The 21,696-nt window shown below is 37.2% G+C and overlaps 1 pseudogene; it reads left to right on the forward strand.

Annotated features, from left to right (window-relative positions):
• The first annotated feature begins 8,115 nt into the window (after positions 1-8,115).
• On the forward strand, positions 8,116-21,445 carry LOC128647394 (uncharacterized; annotated as a pseudogene).
• Positions 21,446-21,696: the final 251 nt, after the last annotated feature.

Raw genomic sequence — 21,696 nt, forward strand, 5'->3', positions numbered from 1 at the left:
CCCTCTCAATCAACTATACAAAATAGCATAATTCTCCAAACATAATGCCATCTAGTGGACAAAATATATATTGTTTAAATCTATAATCAAACATACCCCTTAATTCAAAATCCCTAGAGTAGTTAGTTAAATAATTGTAACAATTACATTTCAATTTTAATTTTAAGATTTTTTTTTTAATATAATTCATCCATCACAGGCATGTACTCCAATCCATTTCCCTATTCATCCCATTTGGGGTCATAGTCCCTAACTCATGTATCCAGTATCACTCCCTATTCTTCAGAATTTTTATTCTATTCCCCCCTCTTCTAAGTGGTCTTATATGTTCAAGTACCTGGAATCTAAGTTGGTTTATTTGATGTCCAGCCACAATAAAATGGTTGGACACAGGGGCTTCTAGATTAACTGTCCTGATATTACTTTTGTGCTGGTTAATGCACTCCTGTACTTTGTGAGTTGTCTCGCCAACGTACCCCAGCCCACATGGACACTTAATTAAATATACTACATACTTTGTATTACAGGTATAATGATCCCTCAATCTGTATTTTTTGCCTGTATATGGATGGGTTCAAATTGGACCTTTAATCATACTGTTACAATTTTGGCAACCAAGACATGGAAAGCGTCCCAGATTTTTCTCCCCAATATAACCTTGGTTAACATTTTTCTTTGGACCAAAATCCCCCTTAACTAATATATCTTTAAGGTTTTTACCTCTTCTAAATGCAGTCATAGGGGGACTTACAAACTCCTTCACATGTGGATTGGAAATCTGCAAAATATGCCAATGTTTTCTAAACACTTTCTGTATTTGACTACTCCAGGGAGAATATTCATTCACAAAAATCATTTTGGGGTTACCCTTGATCTTTATTTTATCTTTAAGTAAGGTGGTCCTAGGGATTTGCAATACATCTTTGACTCCCTGTTCAATAATATCAGCTAGGTATCCTCTCTGTTTGAAGTGTTCACCCATTTCCAACAGCCTTTCTTCAACTAGATTTTCATCAGAGACAATCCGCCTCACACGCATAAATTGGCTCCTGGGTAAAATCCTCACCAAGGCAAGAGGATGTGCACTGTTAAAGTGCAGCAGATTATTATAATCTGTTTGTTTCTTAAAGAGATCTACTGCTAACATACCATCTTTCTTATACACAATAGTGTCCAAAAAGTCAATCCCTTCTTCACTCACAGTGAATTTAAATTTAATATGCTCTGTGGCACAATTTAGATCCCTAACCAAATGCTCCAGGGTTCCAATGTCACCCAACCAAATGCCAAAAATACCATCTATATAGAGCCACCATGTGGCGCCATACAGATGAAATAAATGAATGCTATATACAAAATATTCCTCAAAAGTATTCATGTAAATATTGGCATAGGTTGGGGTGACATTGGAACCCATAGCTGTACCCTGCAACTGCAAATAAAAATTATCTTGGAACAGGAAAAAATTACACCTAAGGACAATATTTAAAAGATCCAAAATGAATGTTCGCTGTCTCTAATCTATATTCAAGTCCTGTGTTAGACACCTATTTACTGCACCCATACCTGCCTCATGAGTAATCGAGGTATATAGACTTGTCACATCAAGGCTGTATAGAATCCCCTTATTGTTGTCTAGTGTCACATTTTGGACTTTGTTAATTAAGTCCCTTGTGTCTTTAATATAGGAGGTGGAATACACAAAAGGCCTAAGAATCCTATCAACATATATAGATGCTTTAGAAAGTGTAGAGCCTACCCCTGCCACTATAGGACGGCCCAGAGGCCTTTCAAAGTCTTTGTGGACTTTGGGGAGTGTATACAGGACAGGTATGATATCTTCTGTATCTAAAATGAGCCTAGTTGTTTTGTTATCAATCAATCCAATTCTTTGAGCTCTGGTTACACATATTTCAAGCTCCTTTTTAATTTTATACGTTGGATTAGTTGATAACAATTGGTATACATTTTTATCTGCCAACTGTCCCATAATCTCCTGTACATAATAATCATTTTCCAAAATGACTAAGGCCCGCCCTTATCTGCTTCATTAAAGATGAGTTTGTTATTTTCCTTCAAGCTCTTTAGGTTACCTCTATCCTCCCTATTAAAGTTATTCACTCTGTATGCATGTTTGGAGTAGTTAATTTCAACCCTTTTACATAGATTCTCAATATCATGTTCCACTAGTTGGATAAAGGTGTTAACGCCTGAGTTCACTACTTGTGGCGTAAAAGTACTTTTATTATGCAAACCCAGTGTTTTTAACTTAAACATATTATGTGACTCTATAGTACAGGTAGTATCATCAAAAGTCCCAATATTTGTTTCTGAAAAAAAAAAACATTTAAATTTTAAAGATCTATAGAAGAGTTGTAAATCCCTAATTAGCTCAAAAGTATTCAGTCTCTGTTGTGCTGGACAAAATGAAAGTCCTTTAGAGAGAGTTCTTTGGTCCTCTTGTCTCAGAGAGTGAGTACTTAGATTTAGCACTACTGACCGTATTTGCTGTGGGTTATTACCCGATAAGTGCTCCGGCTTCTACCTCTCTGGCCCCTCTGTCCTCTCTGGCAGTTCCTGCCTTGTCCACCTCCTCCGGTGTCTCCTACCGCCCCATCAATGCCGCTGTCTCTTTCCAGGTTGGAGTCCCCTGACCCTGAATCCGATGTTTGGCTCCATGAGCCGGCATGGACGTTCCGTGTGTCATGGCATCTGCTACCAGAAGTGGTTTCCCGTTTATTTCCGGTCCGGCCACTGAATCCCCAGTAAACAGTTCCGGATAGATAATCATTTTCATCACGATTCCACTTTTTCTTTTTACGTTCCTGAATCTCTTCTTTCAGCTCCAAGATCTGTTTGTCAAACATATCGGTATACTGTTGTAAGGCATCTGGAGACAGATTGGACTGTAAACCCTTCTTTACCTCCTCCAGTTCGCTCTTCTGCTTATCAAGTTCCAGTTGTAAGTATTTCACTGTTAGAACAATTAAATTGAAAGAGCACTTATTGAGGGCTCTCTCAAACTTCTGGCAGTATTCTTGATTTTCCTTCAGCAGTGTGTGCTGCACATTCATGTGTAAGCCTCTAGGAATGCAGTTAACCATTATGATATTCTGCTAGGGTAACCACATGCAGTTCATATGCAATATTCTTCCTTTTACGGTGTTCAAAATCCTAATTTACTATCTGTAACGGTGTAGTTTGCAAAAACTCACTGGACACATGAATTAATGTGGTAATATGTGCAGCCTCATTCTCTGTATAACAAAAAGTATGTGGCTCAGTCTTGCCAATATTAGTTTGTTCCTCCATATTACCTTGTACCTAGAGCAGGTGCCAGAGAATACAGGTAAGTCCAATAAGCACAAGCACCAAGGTAACCCCCACTCCTGGGGTTGCAAATTTGTTTGCAGGTGTGCAAGCTAACAGACCCGCACCATGGTCTGAAAAAAGTATTCAAAAAAAAAAATAGTATAGCAGCACCACCAATTAAAGGGACACTGAACACAGATTTTTTCTTTTGTGATTCAGATAGAGCATGACATTTTAAGCAACTTTCTAATTTACTCCTATAATCAAATTTTCTTCATTCTCTTGGTATCTTTATTTGAATTGCAAAAATGTAAGATTAGATACCGGCCCATTTTTGGTGAACGACCTGGGTTGTTCTTGCTGATTGGTGGATAAATGCATTCACCAATAAAAAAGTGCTGTCCACAATTCTGAAACAAAAAAAAGCTTAGATGCCTTCTTTTTCAAATAAAGATAGCAAGAGAATGAATAAAAAATGATAATGGGAGTAAATTAGAAAGTTGCTTAAAATGTCATGCTCTATCTGAATCATGAAATAAAAATTTGGGTGCAGTGTCCCTTTAATACAAAAAATATTACAGACAAAACAGACTTTTCGGACTTATGTCCTTAATCATGTCTAACATAAAACATTTAAAATCAAACTTAAATATGCTAAAGCTCTGCCTACCACATATACCTCCACCTGTTTTAACCCTTACCTATACAAAATAGCATCATTCTCCAAACATAATGCCATCTAGTGGACAAAATATATATTGTTTAAATCTATAATCAAAGATACCCCTTAATTCAAAATCCCTAGAGTAGTTAGTTAAATAATTGTAACAATTACATTTTAATTTTAAGATTTTTTTATATATATATAATTCATCCATCACATTTTAATTTTAAGAATTTTTTTTAATATATATAATTTATCCATCACAGGCATGGATGAATTATAAATATAGGCCCTTACCTATACAAAATAGCATCATTCTCCAAACATAATGCCATATAGTGGACAAAATATATATTGTTTAAATCTATAATCAAATATACCCCTTAATTCAAAATCCCTAGAGTAGTTAGTTAAATAATTGTAACAATTACATTTTAATTTTAAGAATTTTTTTTATATATATAATTCATCCATCACAGGCATATACTCCAATCAATTTACCTACTCATCCCATTTGGGGTCATAGTCCCTAACTCATGTATCCAGTATAACTCCCTATTCTTCAGAATTTTTATTCTATTCCCCCCTCTTCTAGGTGTTCTTATAAGTTCAAGTACCTGGAATCTAAGGTGTTTATTTGATGTCCAGCCACAATAAAATGGTTGGACACAGGGGCCTCTAGATTCCTTGATATTACTTTTGTGCTGGTTAATGTGCTCCCGTACTTTGCGAGTAGTCTCGCCAATGTACCCCAACCCACATGGACACTTAATTAAATATACTACATACTTTGTATTACAGATATAATGATCCCTCAATCAATATTTTTTGCCTGTATATGGATGGGTACAAATTGGACCTTTAATAATACTGGTACAATTTTGGCAACCAAGACATGGAAAGCATCCCAGATTTTTCTTCCCAATATAACATTGGTTAAAATTTTTCTTTGGACCAACATCCGCCTTAACTAATATATCTTTAAGATTTGTACCTCTTCTAAATGCAGTCATAGGGGGACTTACAAACTCCTTCACATGTGGATTGGAAATCTGCAAAATATGCCAATGTTTTCTCAACACTTTCTGTATTTGACTACTCCAGGGAGAATATTCATTCACAAAAATAATTTTGGGGTTACCCTTGACCTTTATTTTATCTTTAAGTAAGGTGGTCCTAGGGATTTGCAATACATCTTTGACTCCCTGTTCAATAATATCAGCCGGGTATCCTCTCTGTTTGAAGTGTTCACCCATTTCCAACAGCCTTTCTTCAACTAGATTTTCATCAGAGACAATCCGCCTCACAAGCATAAATTGGCTCCTGGGTAAACTCCTCACCAAAGCAGGAGGATGTGCATTGTTAAAGTGCAGCAGATTATTATAATCGGTTTGTTTCTTAAAGAGATCTACCGCTAACATACCATCTTTCTTATACACAGTAGTGTCCAAAAAGTCAATCCCTTCTTCACTCACAGTCAATTTAAATTTAATATGCTGTGTGGCACAATTTAGATCCCTAACAAAATGCTCATCATTTATTTCATCTGTATGGGGCCACATGGTGGCACTATATAGATTATATTTTTGGCGTTTGGTTTGGGGACATTGGAAACCTGGAGAATTTTGTTAGGGATCTAAATTATGCCACACAGCATATTAAATTTAAATTGACTGTGAGTGAAGAAGGGATTTACTTTTTGGACACTACTGTGTATAAGAAAGATGGTATGTTAGCGGTAGATCTCTTTAAGATACAAAGAGATTATAATAATCTGCTGCACTTTAACAATGCACATCCTCCTGCTTTGGTGAGGAGTTTACCCAGGAGCCAATTTATGTGTGTGAGGTGGATTGTCTCTGATGAAAATCTAGTTGAAGAAAGGCTGTTGGAAATGGGTGAGCACTTCAAACAGAGAGGATACCCAATTGATATTATTGAACAGGTAGTCAAAGATGTATTGCAAATCCCTAGGACCACCTTACTTAAAGATAAAATAAAGGTCACAGGTAACCCCAAAATGATTTTTGTGAATGAATATTCTCCCTGGAGTAGTCAAATACAGAACGTGTTGAGAAAACATTGGCATATGTTGCAGATTTCCAATCCACATGTGAAGGAGTTTGTAAGTCCCCCTATGACGTGGCTTTTTCAAAGGGACCCTTTGAAAAAGCCACGTTAGTGGCGAAACATGTTAGGGAATTGTTTGTACAATGCCATTTAGCATTTTTTAATCAGCAGGAACAGAGGTCTTTATATTATATTATATATAACTATTGTGGTTGTGCACAATATTAAGTAAATTTACTTGTAAACGGAGTTTATTCAGTAGCACGAGCATTTGATATTAGAAGCCTAGAACTGGCCAACGGCCAGATTTATGGAGCTCTAAAAAGATATATACAACACTGTCAATATTTGGCGAAGCACCCCACGCCAAATTGACAGGTATAGCCTAGGATTTAGTAAGCGGTTAACATTATTAAAAACCAGATATAGATACGGTATCACAAGGATTGCAAATACTGCAAGTAGCTATATATGTGATACATTAAGCTTAGACACATGTGATACATTAAGCCTGGATTTTGTAAGCGGTTAATATTGTTATACATCAACATAGATACAATATCGCAAGTATTGCAAATATTGCAAACAGTTATATAGGCGACACATTAAGCCCAGATATAATAATGCAAGTACTTAGCGAATTACTTTAAAAAACAACCAGTATCAAAAGCAAGCATTCAGCAAGCGGTTAGGAGTACGAATATTTAAATACACAGAAAAAACCGCCAATATTCAGCAAACTCACACCACAATACCGCTAACAACTCCTAAGGCCTAAGAGGACAACATGCTTTAATTATTTAAGACCACTTAGTAATAGTTGATACCTACTAAGAGCATAATTTTCATACCAGAACAGCTACTTTCTTGTAACATTAAAGCATACTCACAAGAATATTATAACTCTTACATCGTAATATCCTAACGCTAAGATCCAATAGAGCTACTAAATTACTTAAATATGCTACTGTTATAACAAGTATAGTACACACTATCAACTTTAAAAATTCCAAGAAATTTAAAAAATAAAATTTCTGTGTAATAATTCAAGCACAATGTTTGTGCATACTTAAGTATTGATAAATATACAATCTAAGATATCAAGCACAATGCTTGTGATTTAAGCACAATGCTTGTGCATACTTAAGTATTGATAAATACACGATCCAAGATATCACAGGGGTTAATACATTAACTTACCGACCAGTATTACTATACTATACACAGAAAGTGCTTTCAGTATCTATATAGTTAGGAGGCTACTTAAAACAGCAGTATACATATATTTCCCACAATATCATACTGAAATAACAAGACAACTACTAGGAAATTAAGCAGTGTCTCACCAAGATACATATGAAATGCAATTTTACAAGCATTAATAATAAATATTGGTGATAACATGGAATATATACGCTAATACCTTTAATATCAAAATTTGATTTGAAAGTTGAGTCACAGATCACTCATATAACAACAGAGTAAATATCACAATACCACAGCCTTCTCAAATATAAGCTCAAAGTATAATAAATCTCTATATAATCACTGGGATTAACCTGACCTCCAACCCAAGTAATTTCTGAAACACAACACAACCACGTAATGTACTCCGTGAATAATGGATAATAATCTATTAAGACCCAAACCTGTGTTTTTAATAAAGTTTGTATGTCAATTGTGTTTGTTGCTGTATATTTTTAAAAGATTACCAATAAAGGTTATATTTTAATAAACATCCCCACGCACACTCTCCTCCAAGGAGACACAGCTCTTGTCCAATTTTTGTCACTATCAATTAGGGAATGAGTGCTATATAGGTGTACACTCCATCAATCCAAGGATTGATAATCTTCGTTTGACAAAACAAGTACACAGCACCTCAGCCAATTTTTTAGGTAACACTACCAATCTGGTTGGATATTTATACCATATTACCAGAACCAGAAATCACTAGGCTACCCTAAGTTGTAAATTTAAGCAGTGCCATTAGTATCCCCCCCTTTTTTCTGCATGCGGTTACCCTAGCAGAATATCATAGGGTTAAACGCATTCCTAGAGGCTTACGCATGAATGTGCGACCCACACTGCTGAAGGAAAATCAAGAATACTGCCAGAAGTTTGAGAGAGTCCTCAATAAGTGCTCTTTCGATTTAATTGTTCTAACAGTGGAATACTTACAACTGGAACTTGATAAGCTGGAGAGCCAACTGGAGAAGTTAAAGAAGGGTTTACAGTCCAATCTATCTCCGGATGCCTTACAACAGTATACCGATATGATTGACAAACAGATCTTGGAGCTGAAAGAAGAGATTCAGGAACTTAAAAAGAACAAGTGGAATTGTGATGAAAATGATTATCTATCCGGAACTGTTTACCGGGGATTCAGTGGCCGGACCGGAAATACACTGGGAACCACTTCTGGTAGCAGACGCCATGACACATGGAATGTCCATGCAGGCTCATGGAGCCAAACATCGGATTCAGGGTCAGGCAACTCTGACCTGGAAAGAGGCAGCGGCATCAACAGGGCGGTAGGAGACACTGGAGGAGGTGGACAAGGCAGGAACTGCCAGAGAGGACAGAGGGGCCAGAGAGGCAGAGGCCAGAGCACTTATTGGGTAATAACCCACAGCAAATACGGTCAGTAGTGCTAAATCTAAGTACTCACTCTCTGAGACAAGAGGACCAAAGAACTCCCTCTAAAGGACTTTCATTTTGTCCGGCACAACAGAGACTGAATACTTTTGAGCTAAGGAGGGATTTACAACGCTTCTATAGATCTTTAAAATTGAAATGTTTTTTTTTCAGAAACAAATGTTGGGAATTTTGATGAGACTACCTGTACTATAGAGTCACATAATATGTTTAAGTTAAAAACACTGGGTTTGCATAATAAAAGTAATTTTACGCCACAAGTAGTGAACTCAGGCGTTAACACCTTTATCCAACTAGTGGAACATGATATTGAGAATCTATGTAAAAGGGTTGAAATTAACTACTCCAAACATGCATACAGAGTGAATAACTTTAATAGGGAGGATAGAGGTAACCTAAAGAGCTTGAAGGAAAATAACAAACTCATCTTTAAGGAAGCAGATAAGGGCGGGCCTTAGTCATTTTGGAAAATGATTATTATGTACAGGAGATTATGGGACAGTTGGCAGATAAAAATGTATACCAATTGTTATCAACTAATCCAACGTATAAAATTAAAAAGGAGCTTGAAATATGTGTAACCAGAGCTCAAAAAATTGGATTGATTGATAACAAAACAACTAGGTTCATTTTAGATACAGAAGATTTTATACCTGTCCTGTATACACTCCCCAAAGTCCACAAAGACATGGAAAGGCCTCCGGGCCGTCCTATAGTGGCAGGGGTAGGCTCTACACTTTCTAAAGAGTCTATATATGTTGATAGGGTTCTTAGGCATTTTGTGTATTCCACCTCCTATATTAAAGACACAGGGGACTTTATTAACAAAGTCCAAAATGTGACACTAGACAACAATAAGGGGATTCTATACAGCCTTGACGTGACAAGTCTATATACCTCGATTACTCATTGAGGCAGGTATGGGTGCAGTAAATAGGTGTCTAACACAGGACTTGAATATAGATGAGAGACAGCGAACATTCATTTTGAATCTTTTAAATATTGTCCTTAGGTGTAATTTTTTCCTGTTCCAAGATAATTTTTATTTGCAGTTGCAGGGTACAGCTATGGGTTCCAATGTCGCCCCAACCTATGCCAATATTTACATGAACACTTTTGAGGAATATTTTGTATATAGCCGTCATTTATTTCACCTGTATGGCGCCACATGGTGGCGCTATATAGTTTATATTTTTGGCATTTGGTTGGGGGACATTGGAACCCAGGAGCATTTGGGTAGGGATCTAAATTGTGTCACACAGCATATTAAATTTAAATTGACAGTGAGTGAAGAAGGGATTGACTTTTTGGACACTACTGTGTATAAGAAAGATGGTATGTTAGCGGTAGATCTCTTTAAGAAACAAACAGATTATAATAATCTGCTGCACTTTAACAGTGCACATCCTCCTGCTTTGGTGAGTAGTTTACCCAGAAGCCAATTTATGTGTGTGAGGCGGATTGTCTCTGATAAAAATCTAGTTGAAGAAAGGCTGTTGGAAATGGGTGAACACTTCAAACAGAGAGGATACCCAGGTTATATTATTGAACAGGGAGACAAAGATGTATTGCAAATCCCTAAGACCACCTTACTTAAAGATAAAATAAAGGTCACGGGTAACCCCAAAATGATTTTTGTGAATGAACATTCTCCCTGGAGTAGTCAAATACAGAAAGTGTTGAGAAAACATTGGCATATTTTGCAGATTTCCAATCCACATGTGAAGGAGTTTGTAAGTCCCCCTATGACTGCATTTAGAAGAGGAAAAACATTAAAGATATATTAGTTAAGGCAGATGTTGGTCCAAAGAAAAATGTTAATCAAGGTTATATTGGGGAGAAAAATCTGGGATGCTTTCAATGTCTTGGTTGCCAAAATTGTAACAGTATTATTAAAGGACCAATTTGTACCCATTCATATACAGGCAAACAATATAGATTGAGGGATCATTATACCTGTAATACAAAGTATGTAGTATATTTAATTAAGGCCTAGATTTGGAGTTTGGCGTTAGCCGTGAAAACCAGCGTTAGAGGCTCCTAACGCTGGTTTTAGGCTACCTCCGGTATTTGGAGTCACTCAAAATAGGGTCTAACGCTCACTTTTCAGCCGCGACTTTTCCATACCGCAGATCCCCTTACGTAAATTGCGTATCCTATCTTTTCAATGGGATCTTTCTAACTCCGGTATTTAGAGTCGTTTCTGAAGTGAGCGTTAGACATCTAACGACAAAACTCCAGCCGCAGGAAAAAAGTCAGTAGTTAAGAGCTTTCTGGGCTAACGCCGGTTTATAAAGCTCTTAACTACTGTGCTCTAAAGTACACTAACACCCATAAACTACCTATGTACCCCTAAACCGAGGTCCCCCCACATCGCCGACACTCGAATAATTTTTTTTAACCCCTAATCTTCCGACCGCCACCTACGTTATCCTTATGTACCCCTAATCTGCTGCCCCTAACACCGCCGACCCCTGTATTATATTTATTAACCCCTAATCTGCCCCCACAACGTCGCCTCCACCTACCTACACTTATTAACCCCTAATCTGCCGACCGCAAAGCGCCGCCACCTACGTTATCCTTATGTACCCCTAATCTGCTGCCCCTAACACCGCCGACCCCTATATTATATTTATTAACCCCTAATCTGCCCCCCACAACGTCGCAGCCAGCTACCTACAATAATTAACCCCTAATCTGCCGACCGCAAAGCACCGCCACCTACGTTATCCTTATGTACCCCTAATCTGCTGCCCCTAACACCGCCGACCCCTGTATTATATTTATTAACCCCTAATCTGCCCCCCACAACGTCGCCTCCACCTACCTACACTTATTAACCCCTAATCTGCCGACCGCAAAGCGCCGCCACCTACGTTATCCTTATGTACCCCTAATCTGCTGCCCCTAACACCGCCGACCCCTATATTATATTTATTAACCCCTAATCTGCCGACCGGAGCTCACCGCTATTCTAATAAATGTATTAACCCCTAAAGCTAAGTCTAACCCTAACACTAACACCCCCCTAAGTTAAATATAATTTACATCTAACGAAATTAATTAACTCTTATTAAATAAATTATTCCTATTTAAAGATAAATACTTACCTGTAAAATAAATCCTAATATAGCTACAATATAAATTATAATTATATTATAGCTATTTTAGGATTAATATTTATTTTACAGGTAACTTTGTATTTATTTTAACCAGGTACAATAGCTATTAAATAGTTAAGAACTATTTAATAGCTAAAATAGTTAAAATAATTACAAAATTACCTGTAAAATAAATCCTAACCTAAGTTACAATTAAACCTAACACTACACTATCAATAAATTAATTAAATAAACTACCTACAATTACCTACAATTAACCTAACACTACACTATCAATAAATTAATTAAATAAACTACCTACAATTACCTACAATTAACCTAACACTACACTATCAATAAATTAATTAAATACAATTCCTACAAATAAATACAATTAAATAAACTAGCTAAAGTACAAAAAATAAAAAAGAACTAAGTTACAAAATATAAAAAAATATTTACAAACATAAGAAAAATATTACAACAATTTTAAACTAATTACACCTACTCTAAGCCCCCTAATAAAATAACAAAGCCCCCCAAAATAAAAAAATGCCCTACCCTATTCTAAATTACAAAAGTTCAAAGCTCTTTTACCTTACCAGCCCTGAACAGGGCCCTTTGCGGGACATGCCCCAAAGAATTCAGCTCTTTTGCCTGTAAAAAAAAACATACAATACCCCCCCCCAACATTACAACCCACCACCCACATACCCCTAATCTAACCCAAACCCCCCTTAAATAAACCTAACACTAAGCCCCTGAAGATCTTCCTACCTTATCTTCACCCTGCCAGGTTCACCGATCCGTCCTGAAGAGCTCCTCCGATGTCCTGATCCAAGCCCAAGCGGGGGGCTGAAGAGGTCCATGATCCGGCTGAAGTCTTCATCCAAGCGGGAGCTGAAGAGGTCCATGATCCAGATGAAGTCTTCATCCTAGCGGGAGCTGAAGAGGTCCATGATCCGGATGAAGTCTTCTATCAACGGCATCTTCAATCTTCTTTCTTCCGGATCCATCTTGCAGACCTCCGACGCGGAACATCCTCTTCTCCCGACGCCTACTAGCCGAATGACGGTTCCTTTAAGGGACGTCATCCAAGATGGCGTCCCTCGAATTCCGATTGGCTGATAGGATTCTATCAGCCAATCGGAATTAAGGTAGGAATATTCTGATTGGCTGATGGAATCAGCCAATCAGAATCAAGTTCAATCCGATTGGCTGATCCAATCAGCCAATCAGATTGAGCTCGCATTCTATTGGCTGATCGGAAGAGCCAATAGAATGCGAGCTCAATCTGATTGGCTGATTGGATCAGCCAATCGGATTGAACTTGATTCTGATTGGCTGATTCCATCAGCCAATCAGAATATTCCTACCTTAATTCCGATTGGCTGATAGAATCCTATCAGCCAATCGGAATTCGAGGGACGCCATCTTGGATGACGTCCCTTAAAGGAACCGTCATTCGGCTAGTAGGTGTCGGGAGAAGAGGATGTTCCGCGTCAGAGGTCTGCAAGATGGATCCGGAAGAAAGAAGATTGAAGATGCCGTTGATAGAAGACATCCGGATCATGGACCTCTTCAGCTCCCGCTTGGATGAAGACTTCATCCGGATCATGGACCTCTTCAGCTCCCGCTTGGATGAAGACTTCAGCCGGATCATGGACCTCTTCAGCCCCCCGCTTGGGCTTGGATCAGGACATCGGAGGAGCTCTTCAGGATGGATCGGTGAACCTGGCAGGGTGAAGATAAGGTAGCAAGATCTTCAGGGGCTTAGTGTTAGGTTTATTTAAGGTGGGTTTGGGTTAGATTAGGGGTATGTGGGTAGTGGGTTGTAATGTTGGGGGGTATTGTATGTTTTTTTTTACAGGCAAAAGAGCTGAATTCTTTGGGGCATGCCCCGCAAAGGGCCCTGTTCAGGGCTGGTAAGGTAAAAGAGCTTTGAACTTTTGTAATTTAGAATAGGGTAGGGCATTTTTTTATTTTGGGGGGCTTTGTTATTTTATTAGGGGGCTTAGAGTAGGTGTAATTAGTTTAAAATTGTTGTAATATTTTTCTTATGTTTGTAAATATTTTTTTATTTTTGTAACTTAGTTCTTTTTTATTTTTTGTACTTTAGCTAGTTTATTTAATTGTATTTATTTGTAGGAATTGTATTTAATTAATGTATTGATAGTGTAGTGTTAGGTTAATTGTAGGTAATTGTAGGTAGTTTATTTAATTAATTTATTGATAGTGTAGTGTTAGGTTTAATTGTAACTTAGGTTAGGATTTAGTTTACAGGTAAATTTGTAATTATTTTAACTATTTTAGCTATTAAATAGTTCTTAACTATTTAATAGCTATTGTATCTGGTTAAAATAAATACAAAGTTACCTGTAAAATAAATATAAATCCTAAAATAGCTATAATATAATTATAATTTAAATTGTAGCTATATTAGGATTTATTTTACAGGTAAGTATTTATCTTTAAATAGGAATAATTTATTTAATAAGAGTTAATTAATTTCGTTAGATGTAAATTATATTTAAGTTAGGGGGGTGTTAGTGTTAGGGTAAGACTTAGCTTTAGGGGTTAATACATTTATTAGAGTAGCGGTGAGCTCCAGTCGGCAGATTAGGGGTTAATGTTTGAAGTTAGGTGTCGGCGATGTTAGGGAGGGCAGATTAGGGGTTAATACTATTTATTATAGGGTTAGTGAGGCGGATTAGGGGTTAATAACTTTATTATAGTAGCGCTCAGGTCCGGTCGGCAGATTAGGGGTTAATAAGTGTAGGCAGGTGGAGGCGACGTTGTGGGGGGCAGATTAGGGGTTAATAAATATAATATAGGGGTCGGCGATGTTAGGGCAGCAGATTAGGGGTACATAGGGATACGCGGCTTTTTTGCATGTTTTAAGTTTTTTTTTCAGCTCAAACAGCCCCATTGTTTCCTATGGGAGAATCGTGCACGAGCACGTTTTTGAGGCTGGCCGCTTGCGTAAGCAACTCTGGTATCGAGAGTTGAAGCTGCGTTAAAAATGCTCTACGCTCCTTTTTTGGAGCCTAACGCAGCCTTTATGTGAACTCTCAATACCAGAGTTATTTTTATGGTGCGGCCAGAAAAAAGCCGGCGTTAGTTTTTCGGGTCGTTACCGACAAAACTCCAAATCTAGCCGTAAGTGTCCATGTGGGCTGGGGTACGTTGGCGAGACTACTCGCAAAGTACGGGAGCACATTAACCAGCGCAAAAGTAATATCAGGACAGGTTATCTAGAGGCCCCCGTGTCCAACCATTTTATTGTGTCTGGACATCAAATAAACCATCTTAGATTCCAGGTACTTGAAGATATAAGAACACGTAGAAGAGGGGGGAATAGAATAAAAATTCTGAAGAATAGGGAGTTATACTGGATACATGAGTTAGGGACTATGACCCCAAATGGGATGCATAGGGAAATGGATTGGAGTATATGCCTGTGATGGATGAATCATATATATATATATATATATATATATATTAAAAAAATCTTAACATTAAAATTGAAATGTAATTGTTACAATTATTTAACTAACTACTCTAGGGATTTTGAATTAAGGGGTAACTTTGATTATAGATTTAAACAATATATATTTTGGCCACTAGATGGCATTATGTTTGGAGAATGATGCTATTTTGTATAGGTAAGGGTTAAAACAGGTGGAGGTATATGTGGTAGGCAGAGCTTTAGCCTATTTAAGTTTGATTTTGAAATGCTTTATGTTAGACATGATTAAGGACATAAGTCCAAAACGCTGTCTGTTTTATGTTGGCCGAATAAAGTAATATTTTTATATTAATTTGTGGTTCTGCTATACTAATTATTTTTGGAATCATTTTTTCAGACCATGGTGTGGGTCTGTTAGATTGCACGCCTGCAAACAAATTTGCAACCCCAGGAGTGGGGGTTTCCTTGGTGCTTGTGCTTATTGGACTTACCTGTTAACATTTAGTTAGTAACACAAACCTAAACTACTAAGGGCCAGATTACAAGTGGAGTGCAAACATTTGAACCCAAGGGATAAGAAGTTTATCACAGGGTTTTGCCCTTGTCAGGTTTTTTGCTCATCTTACAAGTTGAAAGTAAAGGTGATTGCTTGAGCACAATCACAATCAAAGCTAGTATGATAACCACGACTTCAGAGCTCTGGGTAACTATTTCACCAACATAAAAGTTGCACAAAACACATAGGGCTAGATTACGAGGTTGTGCAACTGTTATGTTGGTGAAATAGGTCCAATTTATCACATGTTGGATGGACATGATTCGATGTGGTGAACATATTCGCCTGACATTACTAAATGCTGACAGCATACCCTGTCGGCATTTAACATTGCACAATCATTTCTAGTGAAATGCTTGTGCAATGCCGCCCCCTGCACAATCGCGGCCAATCGTATCTGATCAGAGGTGGTGGATGAGTTCAGCAGCAGCAGTCTTACGACCGCTTCTTCTTATCTTTTGTTTCTGGTGAGCCTGAAGGCTCTACTGGAAACAGCTGCATGCGCAGCTTGTTAAATATACCACAATGTATAGACTCACCCCAGTGAAAGATTATTTACCCTTCCCCATACAACAATTGGCATATCTCCTATTAAAAAACCAATGTCTCCTATTTCACAAAAAAACACATTTCACCTCTTAGTCCAATATGAGAACGAATTACATGAGTGCCAGACATTGTGATACCATTTAAAATGTGATCATAAAATTACTGTGTGACCCTTGTTGTATAAAACATACTATATGTAGATGACAAAATAAGATAAAGTGATCCTCGCATTGGTGTCTTCTGCATGAAAGGCATGCCTGCCAATAGGCTAAACCTTCAATAGGACACCTAGGGTCGTGTAACCACCTTATCGTCATCAAAGTTCCACCCCTGCATAACTCAGAGATTTATAGATAATAGTCCTCCTCTGTATTGTACTAAAGGGTAGAGACCAGAGGTAATCTGACCTCCTTAAAGGGATTCTAAACCCACATTTTTTCTTTCGTGATTCAGATAGAGCATGCAATTTTAAGCAACTTTCTAATTTACTCCTATTATCAATTTTTCTTTGTTCTCTTTATTTAAAAAGCAGTAATGTAAAGTATAGGAGCCAGCCCATTTAGAAAGTTGCTTAAAGGGACATTAAACCTCATTTTTTTCTTTTATGATTTAGATAGAGCATGCAATTTTAAGAAACTTTCTAATTTAGTCCTATTATTAATTTTTCTTCATTCTCTTGCTATCTTTATTTAACAAGCAGGAATGTGATGCATAGGAGCCGGCCCATTTTTGGTTGAGAACCTGGGTTATGCTTGCTTATTGGTGGGTAAATGTAAGCCTCCAATAAGCTATCGCTATCCATGGTGTTGGACCTAAAATGGGCTGGCTGCTAAGATTTACATTCCTGCTTTTAAAATAAAGATAGCAAGAGAACGAATAAAAAATGATAATAGGAGTAAATTAGAAAGTTGCTTAAAATTGCATGCTCTATCTGAATCATGAAAGACAAAAATTGGGTTCAGTGTCCCTTTAAAACTTTAAAAATTAAAGAAAAAAAATTGGGTTTCGTTTTCCTTTATAGTAATCATTCATATATGTTATGCATGTAATAAATGTCTTCCCAGTATCACTTGCATAGTGCTAAAAGATCACTCATAGAAATAACGGTCCACCCTTTGTATTATACTTAAGAATAGAAACCAGGGGTAGTCCTACCTCCTTAACATAAAAATCCTCGCTATAATGATCATTTATATATGTACTAAATAGCGTTATCTGAGATGTACTAAAATGCACATATGACTATCCCTATCTCTTAACTTACATAGATTTGCATAATCCCTCCATTCTAGCAATTTGTAGATGTTGGGGTTTTGAATAGAGATTTAATGAATCAATACTGAGTTTCTAGACCTCTACAATGTCTCTTGAGGCCATTTCGAAGTGTTTCACGTGTGTATAAAGTAAAAAAACTGTTACCAGACAGCCGTAAAATATTTGCAAAGATTTAAAAAAATGCCTTTTCAAGGACTTATCAAGTGCCTTGAGGTGTTGAATTTGAAAAGTCAAAACTGGCCGTGAAAAGGTGTTGAAAAGTCACTTGAAAATGGATTGTAATTGCTGAGAACTTTTGGCTTTATAGGAGAGGGCTTTTAGTAAGGATCTGAAAACACGGTTTCAGGTGAGGGAAGGAGCTGAAAGAGAGCCAAAAAGTCTGCAGCTGACATATGTAAGTGACACATTTGTTTTCTATAAGTATAGTTACCTAAACCATGGACATTTCCCTGCACCCTCTTTAAAGGGAAATTAAATTGATTTCTGAATAAATTAATTTTATTAATGAGCATTATGAACTTTTTAAAGATAAATATACAATCATACAGTACTTGTGCAATATACTATTTGGACATTTATTATAATGTATTACAATAATGTAGAGTTTCATGACCACATAAATTGCTGATAGATATAATGTCATACTATGGGCCAGATTATGGATCTGGCCCACAATCGTGTTTTCGTAATCATTTGTGCACAGGTTAAATTGCACTGGTATTACGAGTTCAGCGTAAATTTACGCAACATTGATTACCGCGACTTCATTACATTACGAAGTACACTTACACTTATAATAACACCATCTAATAAAAATTATTCATAACATTTTTTTCACAAAAAAAGTGCTCAAATATATGAGGTCTTAGGTAAAAAAAGGAAGGCAAAGGAATTTAACATTGAGATACACATATAAACATCAATAAAGATGTCTATATATGTGTACATATGTATTTATGTATTTATATGTGTATCATTGTATTTACAGACATATATACACATATAAACACATAAATACATATGTACACATATAAAGACATATATAGAAGTGCATTAGAATCCTTTGCAGTTAAGTAGATGAAATATATAAAAAAACATATTTATGCAATATTCATTTTTAATAAAGTGTTATACTGTGTATTTAGTATAAATATTATACATTCCAATGTTCTACACATAGCAGAATATGCTCTAAGTATTTTTAAAGATATATTCCTATACAGTATATATCTGTACATATCTATACCCTTTATATAATGATGTATATATATAATGTGTGTGTATATATATATATATATATATATATACTGTGTGTGTGTGTGTATATATATATATATATATATATATATATATATAGGTATTGATATATATTGTGCCAAAATACCATCAGATATATGTAAAAATATGTATTTATGAATAAATAGAACATATTCTTCTATGTGAATAATATTGGAATGTGAGATATTCATATTTTAATGTCGAGTTAGCACACTTGAGAATACACGGTCGGGTTAACCCATCTCTTTTGCGCATATGAGAAATATGCGTTCAGGTTTGTGCATATAAGAACATGAGTTTGGGTTAGTGCACAAGTAGGGTGTTGTTTTTTGTTGACTTTTATGGGGGAATAGTTTATCGCGCATGCAATATTCTAATTGCGCTAGAAGTAAGCGGTTTGTGCATGTCAAATTAGTGTGAGAGAGCAAACTTTTTACTTTTAAATCATAATACGAGCACAATCCGATGTGAGCAAAAAATTTACTTCTAGCACAATTAGCACTCTAGCGTAAACTTAATCTGACCCTTAATCACTTAGTCATACATCATATGGTCTTACAACAGACCAGACAGTTATTTGACAGCTGTCAGATATGATATTGTAACTGTACAATAAGTCACTTAACATAGCTAAATCTGGTAACAAGCCAGACTGCGAAAGGAGGAGGACTATGAGCGGGGCTAGCTACCCCACTGTGTAAAAAAAACACCTAGCTACAGAAACATCATGGAGATTTATGATGCCTTGTGATGAAAGCCAGACATCCCTGTAAGCCACAAAGCTGACTCACTTGCTTTCGACGACCAAGACCATCAACATAGGGGCATTGAACGTGAGGACCATGTTCTAGACAGGCAAGACAGTTCAAGTATCAGCAGAGGTGAAAAAGTACAACCTTGCCCTGCTTGGCACCAGCGAGACCAGATGGACACAGTTCGGACAGAAAAGACTGGCTGCAGGAGGAATGCTGCTGTATTCTTGACACAAGGAAGACAACACCCCACATACTAAGGGAGTAGCATTTATTATTTCACCAGCAGCCAACAAAGCTCTGAGTGGATGGGAAGCCCACGTTCCCATAATCATCACAGCGACATTTCTCACAAAGAAAAAGAGGATTACCATAAATACTAGCCAGTGTTATATACCTACAAATGACAGTGTAGAAGAGGAAAAAGAAACGTTTTACAACAGACTCCAGGCCATCCTGCCCTGAGATAGACATCACCATACTGATTGGGGACCTCAATGTCAAGATTGGAAGCAACAACACAGGATACTAAGAAGTCATGGGCAACCATGGCCTTAGTGGACTGAACAAGAATGGTGAAATGCTAGCAGATCTCTATGCCCCGAATAGTTTGGAGAAAATTGGCAGTGTATTCCCACACAAAATAATTCACATTGTAAAGTGGGTGTCACCAGAACATTTATTAGAGAACCAAATCAATCATGTCTGCATTGCCAAGAAATTCTGGAGGTCCCTGCACAATATAAGAGTGATGAGAGGAGTAAATACGGCATCAGACCATGCCTAGGCTGAAGTTAAAGCTGAAAAATACATATCTGGAACCAAAAACCCAACCCCAATGATATAACACCACCCTCCTCAAAGATGCACAGAAACTGAGTGAATACTCAGTCACTCTTAGCAACAAGTTTCAAGTCCTCCAAGAATTAAAGGATGATAGAGGTCAGGTAGAAAGACAGTGGGAGAAGATCTAAGATACAGTGACATCAACCTGTCAGGAGGTACTGGGTCCCAAGAAACAGCAGCATAAAGAATGGATCTCCACCAGGACACACTGCAAAATCCAAGAGAGAAATAAAAAGAAAGTTGCAGTCAACACCAGTCAAATAAGAGCAGAAAAAGCAAAAGCTCTGTGTAAGTACACCAAAGCCAACAAGGAAGCAAAGAAAAGCTTATGAGCAAACAAGCTAAGGTTCATTGATGGTTGTGTCGCAGCAGTCCAGGAAGCAGCAAGCCATGAGAACTTGAAAGAACTTTATAACATAACAAGGAAACTCTCTGGCAGGTACAGCAAGCCCGAAAGACCTGTTAAAGGCAAAGCTGGGGATATAGTAATGGGTAGTGAAGGCCAACTGAGAAGATTGAAGGATCACTTTGAAGAGCTACTGAACAACCCGTACTGCAATCCCCACCAGACATATAGCCAGCCGACAGGGACTTGGCAATAGACTGCAGCAGACCAACTAAGAAAGAAACATGGCAAACAATCAAACAACTGAGAAATGGGAAAGCAGCAGGACCAGAGAACTTGCAGAGGCACTGAAGGCAGAAATTGAAACATCAGTAGACATTCTCTACTCCATGTTTGGAAATATCTGGGAAGAGGAAAAGGTGCCATCAGACAGGAAAGAGGGATGTCTCATCAAGATCCCCAAGAAAGGGGATCCGAGTAACTGGGCAAACTACAAAGGGAAAACTCTTCTATCAACCCCAGTGTGTTCAGCTTTATGTTTGATCACAACGTCATTATATATTTAAAGGGACATTAAACTAGACACGTGCAACGCTAAAAAATTCACTTAGTTTCGAATAGAATAATGCATATAAATAAAGAATGGATCAAAAAAAGTGAAAGGTTCCGAAAAAACTATTTAACTAAACTTAACTAATATGCCAGCAATTGCCGAAACAAAATTTTCTAAAACCGCCGCCACTGCAGCCACTGCCGCCACCCACATCGCTAACACTAAATAAAGCTATTAACCCCTAAACCACTGTCCCCCCACATA

Source organism: Bombina bombina, chromosome 2 (assembly GCF_027579735.1).
Source record: "Bombina bombina isolate aBomBom1 chromosome 2, aBomBom1.pri, whole genome shotgun sequence".
Lineage (NCBI taxonomy): Eukaryota > Metazoa > Chordata > Amphibia > Anura > Bombinatoridae > Bombina > Bombina bombina.